Source organism: Chenopodium album, chromosome 26 (genome assembly GCF_948465745.1).
Source record: "Chenopodium album chromosome 26, dcCheAlbu1.1, whole genome shotgun sequence".
Lineage (NCBI taxonomy): Eukaryota > Viridiplantae > Streptophyta > Magnoliopsida > Caryophyllales > Amaranthaceae > Chenopodium > Chenopodium album.
In genome coordinates, this window is record NC_137859.1 from 12,129,642 (window position 1) to 12,140,502 (window position 10,861).

General features: G+C 33.9%; 1 pseudogene across 1 annotated transcript; it reads right to left on the minus strand.

Annotated features, from left to right (window-relative positions):
- Window positions 1–2,899: 2,899 nt before the first annotated feature.
- Window positions 2,900–8,962, minus strand: LOC145618151 (U3 small nucleolar RNA-associated protein 18 homolog; annotated as a pseudogene). Its single transcript, XR_014107856.1, has 3 exons — window positions 8,772–8,962; window positions 5,615–7,574; window positions 2,900–4,128 (listed from the first exon to the last, which is right to left on the minus strand). The product of XR_014107856.1 is annotated as a U3 small nucleolar RNA-associated protein 18 homolog (transcript).
- Window positions 8,963–10,861: the final 1,899 nt, after the last annotated feature.

Below are 10,861 nucleotides of genomic sequence, written 5' to 3' on the forward strand. Positions count from 1 at the left end.
GAAATCCCAGACCGAAAACAAATATCAACAAGAGTGTCACGAACAACGTTGTGCCGACGTTTAATACCCACCATCCCAGCACAAGACACTGCATGATCCCCATAAATATCCCCATCAAAAACCCTTGAGCAACCAGAACACGGTGTTGAAATGGAGAACAAAGGAACACCCACCCTGTAGCAAAGAACACTACGGTAAGTCTTACCATTCATAGTCTGTCCCAAACCCGATATCGGGACCGTCCGCAACCAGGCCGAAGAGTGATCCCCCTGTTGGGACTTCCATACGGCAACCTGACGGGTAGATAAGGAGAAAGTGGAATCTGCAGATGCAGTGACCTTCGTGAAATATATATCTGCCAATTTTTTCACGATTCTGGAGACAGCGATCTCACTAAGGTTACTATTACTACTACTACTACTACTACTACTACTACTACTACTACTACTACTACTACTACTACTACTAATATTATCGTATTATTATTAATCATTAAATTTTATTATTAAATATTAATTATTATTATTATATTAATTATAATTATCATTATTATGAAATATTATTTAATTATTATTTTTTATTATTATTAAAAATTAATAATTAGTATTATCTTTAAATATTAGTTATTATCTTAACATTAATATTTATTATAAAAATCAATTATTATTATAATTAATATTATTAGTTATAAGTATTATTATTACTATTATTATCATTATTATAATTACTATTATTATTATTAAATATTAATTATTATTATTAATATTATAATTATTAAATATTAATTATTATTATTAATATTATTATTAATTATTGATTATTAATTATTATTATTATTATTATTTAATATTAATTTTTAACAATGTTATTATTAATATATATTATATATTATTATTATTATTATTATTTAATATTAATTATTAATTATTATTAAATATTGATTATTATTATTATTATTAAATATTAATTGTTATTATTATTATTAAATATTAATTATTATTATTAAATATTAATTATTATTAAATATTAATTATTATTATTAAATATTAATTTTTTATTATTAATAATAAATAATTATTATTATTATTAAATATTATTATTAAATATTAATTATTTATTATTATTATTAAATATTAATTATTATTATAATAATTCAATATTAAGTATTAATTTTAAGCAGAGCAGAGTAGAGCAGGGCAGATTGAAGTAGATCAGAGCAGATTTCAACAGAGCAGAGCAGATTTCAGCAGAGTAGAGCAAAGTTGAGCAGCTCTAAAGAACGGGGCCTAAGAACCAGTACAGAAAGATCGAAGATAACAAAATACTGAAAAGATCGTGCAGCAAACGATGAGCTGGGGAGCCCCAACCCAGTAGACCAAACCACATATTCTATGTTTGTAATTTCATTTGTATACTACATATCAAATAAGATATCAATAAAAGTATACAAAGTTTAGACAAGATATGATAATTTTTTAAGGTAAAATATATGGCAAGTATAAGGGCTTGTTTGGCATTGTTTTCTGTTTTTAGTTTTCTGTTTTTTTGAAAATAAAAAACCAAAAACAGGAAACAAGAAAAAAGTGTTTCCACTTTTCTGTTGTCAGTTTTCAAAATTATCATGATTTTAATAAGTTTGACTAATTTTTGTTTCATTATATGACTTATATCATATGAGTTTGAAAACCAAAAAAAACCAAAAAAACAAAATACCACAGCAGTGCCAAACGAACTATAAATTCTTGATTAAGGCGGATTTACATTGAATTATTGTGAGCAAATTAAAATTACCCTTATATTTTACAAAAGTTGCCTATTTTTAAACATTAGTTTTACCCTTAAATAATACTTATAATATGACTTTTGGAAGAAAAAAAAAACTTGTAATATGCGAACTGCGGGCTTTCCTTTTTTTTTTATTTTTTTTTTTACTTTACCACCAATAATTCTTACTCCCTCCGTGTTTTTTTTTAAGTGTTACAGTTTGACCGAAACATAATTTTAGGCAATTTAATTGACTTAAATAAAATAAGAGGAAAGTGGAGTAATTGGAGTATTAAAAAATTGTAAAAGAAAGATAATGGGGTTAATTATTCATTGAAAAGTAATGAATGTGAGAGAAAAGATATAATAAAAAAAAAGTAGTAGTAGGTTTGGCTGGGGACCATGAGAGGAAAGAGATATAATTCTACCTCAGTTGCAGGTTATGTGTAACGATTTGACATAAAGCAGAGAGGGGAAATGCTTAATCGTTGCACATAACCTGTAACGGAGGTAATATTTTTAAGTAGTTTTTTTGCCAATAAAGGAAGCGTAACACTTATTAAAACACGGTCGAATTTAGTAAGTGTAACACTTATTAAAACACGGATAGAGTAAAAACATCAAAAATTATCATTCTCTTTGCCCAAACCCTCTATAATGACATCATGTGGGCCCATTAACTACCTTCCTCCTCTATTTCCCTCTCTTTCATCTCTCGGTTGTCACCTATATTCTTCCTTCTTCATCATCTTTCTTCTAAATGGTTTATGAATCAATTTCAGGGTTTTTAAATTGAAAATAGGGTTTATAAATTAAATAAATTTAGGGATTAGGGTTTATATATGAAATAAATTTGGGATTTGATTGTGGTGATAGTTTGTTGCAAAATTCAATCTTATTTTGTGAATTACTGCTAAGTAGGAACAAAATTAAAGGTTGCAAATTGTGTTTTTTTACCATTTACCTAAAATTTTGATTGTTTCTTATTGAATTTCAGCACATTTTTCAAAGCTTAATCTCTCTCCAATGTTTTAGTTGTGCTTCGTTAACACCCCCCCCCCCCCCCCCCCGCGAATGACAGTATAGAGGGTTTGGGTAAAAAGATGTATTTTTTTATGTTTTTAAGAATTGTTGGTGCTAAAAAAAAAAACCTCCGTGGTTGTATTTTTAAAAAATTTCTAAACCAATAGCCAAACATTCATATATTTCACAAAAACTTAGTACTAATAAATGACTTATTTGTGAGACATGTAAATGCGTATGAAACAATGAATTTTGTTAAGGTACCCATTAAAATGTCACGATCGGATGGTTTGGGACAATTTGGGACAATCAACTAGCTCCATTGTCTTCGCCTTGCTCTCTTCTTAACATCTTTTTCTAGTTGTGATGGTAACACCACTGGGCTTGTATTCAACTAGCTCATCTGTCGTTACATCTTGAATCTCTTGCCTTGGTGGTGATACAAGACTAGGCTCGCGATCATACCCAACTAGCTCTTTTGTCACTATATCTTGCATCTCTGGCCGTGGTTGTGATCCAAGACTAGGCTCGCGATCATACTCAACTAATTCTTTTGTCACTTTATCTTGCATCTCTGGCCGTGGTGGTGATCCAAGACTAGGCATCTCTGGCTGTGATGGTGATACAAGACTTTTTTCATGATCATACTCATTTCTTCTCTAGTATCTCAGGCTGTGGTGGTGAAACTGGTGATACAAGACAATGCTGATACAACTTGAATTTCCGGCTCTGGTGGTGACACAAGACTAGGTTCATAAGCAGTTGCAAAGGCAAAGAATCTTCTTCTATAAGATAAAAATTCCACCTCCTTTTGCCAAAACACGCGTTTGACAGGATGATAAACCCCCATTACCGTAATTACTCCCTTGCCATCAAACCTGCCAAGAGCAGTCATCAAAAATTCCCTGGTGGGCATGATTCCGAAAAGTTGTACTGAAATCGGAGGCTCTACAAATTCAGTGAGAGATCGAGATATGGTGAACATCATAGTCCAAGACTTTGATTTTCCATACTCTCTCATAACCCAGAGGTCTAAATCACCATACCAGCTGTCTCGGAGTACGATTCCAAGTTGATGTTGGCCATTCAAAGGCCCGAAACCAACTATTTCTTTCTCCTTAGCACCAGCATGATCTGGCCGTGCCATCTGCCTGAACACTCCATCAGCCAAATCAAAGTAAAGAATCCGCTCCCGTAATCCCCTCAAACTCTCAAATTCGTTAGTAGACAACCAATGAGGCACCCCGCACACAACTGTTCCTACTTCAGGTTGCACACGATATAGTACTTCATATGACAAGCCTTCCTCGACCTGTTTACTTGTACCTGTCCTGAAATTCACTACGAAAACTTTTGCCTTACCATCAAAACTAGCATAATTAACATAATCATAAATAGTTAAAACTACACTATATTCGTTACAAGATGCATTATAGCAAAGCCCTGACAGCAGACGGTCGTCATAACAATCCTCCGGATAAATACTATATGCTTTTTCGTTACAGGATTCCACAGTATGAATTCATTATAACACTCACGTAAACTCAAGGCTACTAACCCATTGCAAGAACCAAAAATTTCAGGTTGTACTTTACAGCCCTTGCCTCAATGACACTTGTGAGGAGTCTGAGGATTTTCCAATTCTGCAGAGGCTGCAGCTTTAAAATTGGAAAGATTATTATAACTTCCAAGGTATAGTTGGTCACTTTCTAAGAAGATTAGGTGATCATCCGCTACTCGGTGAATACGGCGTTGATGAGAACAATGTGTCTGCATAAACTTCTAGCTGGATAATATTAAATTCCATTCTTTGTTAACAGCCTTGAAACAAAAAACAGATTTAGCTGGCAATCTGTTTATGATTTCGTTTGGAAGAAAAACAGATTTCAGTATCTTTGCAAACACTTGTTTTTTGGGATTGTTCATGTTCATGGTTTTACTGATGTAAAACGCTACGGTTGGTTGGGGAAGATTTTCGTGGGTTAGGGTTTTCGAAAGAATCTTCTATGTTTGTACATTGAAACAACTAATTATATCATATCAAATAAGATAGGTTTCAAAAATAAATAAATTGAAAAAAAAAATAAAATCAGATAGTAAGTATATAAAAGTCGTAGGATTAGTTAGGCCACAAGATTTTTTTTTTTTTTTTAAGAAAAAAGATATGATAACTGCGGGCTTGTCCATTTTCACTTTTAATTTTTTTTTTTAAAAAAAAAAATAATAAATAGAAAAATAATAAAAAGAAACCATAAATAAAAAAATAGTAAGGACTTTATCATTGTCAGTTTTCAAAATCATAATGACTTTAATATATACAACTTAAATATGGTATATATAATGTATATGAATGAAGAAGAATAGTTAAAAATAAAAAATAAAAAATAAGTTGATCTTCATTACCTTTCCTTTCCATATCAATTTCACAATGGTTTACCTATAATTTAAGACAGTGGGAATACATGGATATGTAACTATGGCGTATACTTGTACTCTGTTTACAAAATTACAAGAATAGTAATTACAGTAAAGTGAAGAACACATGATTCCTTTTGGTAAAACAGAATCATTGGCAGGCATGGCAGCATATAATCTCATAAATTATGCAATTATCTGAATAATAGATTGGATTCAATACTAAAAGTTAGAACTATGTCCTTGGTAAAGCTTCCATCAAATTACACTGAAATAAAAAAAAATAAATTCAAGTTTCAGCATAATTCATTACCAGCATGCTAGTGATGTGTGTCAGACTGATAATCATGCAGCTTATCAGACATAAACGAATAAATAGATATGAAATAACAAATAAAATTGTTAGAAATACCTTTGATTGATGAATTTGTTTGAGCTCATGATTAAATTGATAGGCGAAGGAAGTTCTAAAACAGCAACTCAAAAGTCTCGAAGACTAAACTTACAAAATCTCACTAGCTTAACTCCATTTTGTTGATCTCAAAACCAGAGAGAAGCTATTCCTTTGAGCAAAATTGGAAAAAATAGGATAGTAGTACATCCAGACAGTCCTGATAAATTATGCTTGCTGATAATGATGCAACTTATACAGCAAAACCTTTCCTGCTGCATTCCCCGCAGCCATGAAACCACCAGCAGGACTAAAATCCAAACATCTTGGATAATGTAGTGTTTTGTTTGCAGGAGGCCAGTTAGAAAAGACAGTAAATGAAGGGATGTGAACCAACTTCAGGCTGCTTTTCTGCATAGTTGAACAGATGGCTAATATCTGGGCATCATGGTTGAATTTCATAAAACTTGCTTCAGTTCTGAGATGCTCAAGTGTTTTGATTGGTTTTCTCTTACCACCCAAAAATTCCTCCCTGTTGTACACATTAACTATTCCACTCGATGAGCCAGCTGCAAATAGATTCCCTACTGGTGCGGTACAAAGAGCAGTGCCATTAATGGAGCCCTCGTCCACACCCTTATGGAGACAAGTTCTCGTTCGTAAATCCCAGTGGTAGACGTGCCCATCACCACCAGAGCTCAACAATTGCTGCCCGTCATCAGTAAATGCTAGTGAGCGAGCTGTTCCATTCATTTTAAAGGTGCCAATCAGTTCCTTCGTTTTAGCAGATACCAATAATATGTAACCTTCATTTCCCAAAAAGGCTATAGTACGAGAATCCGGTGAAACCGCAAATACTTCTAAGCTTTTTTCTTCTCTTCCAGTCAGTGGCCCAATCTTATCAACATTTCCCTTGGATATGTCGACGCTGTAAAAAAACTTTCTTCTCCCTGAAACAATAACTTGAGAGCCATCAGGTAAGAATGATGCAGTTCTAATAGGACAATCTTCAATGAAAATGGAATCCATCATTTTGTTCCTCTTGCCATCAACCTGAAAGAACCTCAGCTTTCGGTCTAATCCAGCAGCAAGGAGTAACTGATGATTTCTGTGAAACTGGACAGAGTTTATTGGGCCATTAGAAGGGTCTTCTGCATTTGCATCTACTAATCTCGAGTACTCAAGGGTTCCAGGCAAAAGCTTTCCCCCCCTCTTCACCACAAGCTCTTCATTAGTTTTAAGAATATCATCAACACTTTTATACCCAGAAGCAACCACAGCCCCATTTTCTACCTCAGAATCCTCGCCAGAATCATATGTTCTGACCTTCGAATCAAGATTGGCCCAATCTGTGCCAGGGTTCAGTTTTGCATGGTGAGCCCTCAACCTTGACACATATGCAGTACCAGATATAACAGTCTCATCTTCTTCCTTCCTCAGCTTCCTCAACCTATTAACCTTTGAAATATTAACAACAATCTCCTCCTCATCATCCATCCAAGCAGGCTTCCTTTGCTTATCAGAGTTATCACCATCTTCATCAGCAAATCCCACTTGATTGCCCCCATCTTCTTCATTAATCAACACATCTTTATTACCAGAGCGGTCCAAGACAAACAATGCAGAGTCATCCACATCCAACACACCTTTTTCATCTTCATCTTCATCTTCATCTTCCTTTCCAAATTCAACGGGGGAATGAAGAGAACCAAACAAAAAATTCCCCAACTTCTGCATTTCCAATTCTTCCTCAACAAGAATTTTCTTTTCCTCAACATCATTCTTCTTCTTTCTTTTCTTATGACTTACAGCAGCTTCAACATCAGAACCTTCAGTCTCTAAATCTCCTCCCTGTCTTCCGTCAAGGAAGGCTCCTCACCCACATCACCACTCCGCTTACCCTTCTTCTTCTCTTTAATCTTAACAACAGCATTTTGAGATATTAAACTCATCTCTACTGCACAGAAATGTAAACTCCTGGCTGCAAATCAAATTAAATCAATTTTAAAAAATCAATCACTTGAAATTTGATCTAAAAAACTCCAAAAAAGCTTACAAAAACCCACCTGTAAAATTACACAAACTATAACAAGGAATTAAACACACACACACACACACACACACACACACACACACACACACACACAAAAAACATAAATTCATGTAAACAACACACACACACACACACACACACACACACACACACACACAAAAAAAAAAAAAAAAAAAAAAAAAAAAAAAAAAAAACTACTACAATTTTGAAAAGAACCCACCTCGACTATACAAACTTTGCAACTTCCTAGCTTCATTTCTTATTAAAATCAAGCATACGAACATCAAATAATTGAATAATTCAGAGAGAGAGAGGGAGAGAATCCCAATTAAACAGTGGCAATTGACAACTTTACCAAGCCCGCCCTAAACCAGGACAGGAGGACTGGCCACACTCAACCCTTTTAATTAGTAAAAGTCCAAAACAAATATGCTAGATCTCAATATCAACGAAAAGGGTTAGCGACTATCTGTTTCCACATCTACCAACTTGCGTAAATTCCCTAATTCAAATCTTAATTTAAGCCTTAACAGCCTAAGTGCCTAACCACTAAACCTTCAATTTAGTATTACAAGTTAGCTTCCTGTTTACAGCAGCATATGTTCCTTTTATTTCCCCTTATAACAATAACAGTATCACAAACCTTATTCTCCTCTTATGTTAAGTTCTAGCTTGGCATTATTCGAATTCACACGACTTCGTACATTAATAAGCAAACATTGTACTTTCTCACACTAATTTTTGTAACACCATTACTAAGAATTTTATCAGCTCAGCCTGTATCGAAACGATGGCAATGAGGGGCAGAGTCAACCAGGCACATAGAATTGATTTTCATAGTTCCATCTTAACATTACAGGGTTATATAAACAAAAACCTGCATTTTATAGTAAGCTCAAAAAATCAAATTTGACTCAAATATCAGAGTAAGCTCAAAAAATCAAGATAAATTCTTCTCGCTCGTTATAATATTTCATAACTTGAGTAATTAATTTTCAAAAGTTCAATGGTCCCTTATAAGAACCCAAAATTGAGTATACTGAATCACTGACAATTAAATTTTGATATAAACCCTAGAATGTGAAATTGATATTCAATAATTAAAAAGAAGAAAGAAAATCTTACCTCAGAAGATGTTTCAATGGAGGAAAAGAAAGCTCGGAAACCGCTTCAATGGAGGATTTAGAGTGTGCAGCGTAAAAGTGAAAACTCCGAAGTGGGAAAAAATTGAAAACATAAGAGAAATACTCATGAGTCATGACACATATTATCGTGACAGTGACTGTTAGATCTTACAAATATCCACGGATCGAAATTCTTTTTTTTTTTTTTTTTTTTTTTTTTTTTTTTTTTTTTTTAAGAATCAAAATTCATTTTTATTTAGGAAAAATTGACATTTGCTACCTGCGAAAAACCTTGTGTCATATTTACTACCTCTTTAATATTTTATTTTATTTTACTACCTTCAAAAGTTACAATAGATAGATTTTGCTACCACTTAACAGAATCTGTTATGATTCCGTTAAGGTGGGGCCCATTTTTTATTAACAATGATTTAATTTATTAAAAAAAAAAGAAAAAACTTTAAAAAAAAAAAACCAAAAATATCAGCCACCTCCCGTCAGTCTCCCTCCCCTCCGTGGCGGTTGTCGGCGCCCAAATGATCTCCCGACGCTGGCAATCTCACCCCCTCCCCTTTACCAAGCTGATTGGAAAAAAATAGAGAAAAGGGAAAATGCAGAAAATTAAAACAGAGTTTAATGAGAAGTTTAGTGGTAATCAGTAGAATGAGAAACAAAATGAAGGGTTGAAGACAAAGACTTGGAATTGAGAAGAAGGTAAGCAGCAGCAGCAGCAGCAGGCTGACGGATGAATTGAAGGTTGATTCTGTCGATTTCGAACTCATTGAGGGTTGATTCCCCTTAAGATGTAGCCAAATTCCACTTTTTCGAGCTCGGTTTGTACAATTAAAATGTAACAAAATATTGATTGCAAGAGGATTAAGGGATGAATTGAAGGTTGATTCCAGCGTTTTCGAACTCGGTTCGTAGCACTGAAGCATTGAAAATGGATAGAAGAGCCATTGAAGTAATTTGATTGAAGATTTTGATTTAGGGTTCTTGAAAAGGGGGGAATTTTTTCAATTAGAGCGACTTGTAATCGGAGACGAAGTCCAAGCATTCATCTTGTACATTGAGGGGTGACAGTACTGCTGTTGATGATGTAAGGTCAGTTAGAGAGAAGTGGTGGGGTGACAGTGCTGCTGTGATGATGTTTTGAGCAAGTCTGGTGTGCTGGTCGCTTGGGATGTGAAGGTGGAGTTTGGTGCCGGCAGTCGGCAAGAGGGAAGGGGAGGGTGCTGGCAGTAAGGGTGGTTGGAAGGGGGGAAGGAGGGTGGTTGGAAGGGAGAAAGATGGCTGCAGTGAAGGTGGTTAGACAATGGTTGTGCCCCCACTAACAGCAACATTAACGGAAACCGTTATCTGGTAGTGAATTATATATTTTTGGTATTTGAGTGGTAGTAAAGTAAAATAAAATATTAAACAGGTAGCAAATGTGACACAAGGTTCTTTTGCTGGTAGCAAATGTCAATTTTTCCTTTTATTTACTTTTTTTGTTGTTGTTGTTGTTGTTGTTGTTTAAAGAGCCACAAGGGCTATTTCTCGGGGTCTATTGTCATTTATTAAACTAAATAGAGCTGAAATGAATTATTTATGAGAGAAGGAAATTTAGAGTTGAACTAAATTGAACTGAACTGATATTAAGCTGAGAGAATAGGTCCTTAGTCCTCACTCACATTTTTATTTTTTTGAAAGAAAGATAGAGCCACAAGGGTTATTCCTCACTCCAAATATTTTGACTTTTATTTGTAGTTCATGTATTATTTCATCAACTATCATTGACCACTTTTTTTTTTATTTTTTGAAACATAAAGTACAAATGTAACTACGTAAAACGTATAGGATAATTTGTCCCGACTTTGTACAAATGTAACTACGTAAAACGTATAGGAGCTCTCGGTTGGGGCCCAGTTGATCTTACCGTGTAAAAAAAAATATATCATTCATAATCGAAATAATCAACCAAACCGTCTTTAACAACATTCCATAGTGTATGTAATTTAATTTTGCGGAGTGGCTATATACAATGGCGGATCAAAGATTTGGGTAATGGGGGTACGAAATTAAGTTTAATAAAAAAAAAATTACAAAATA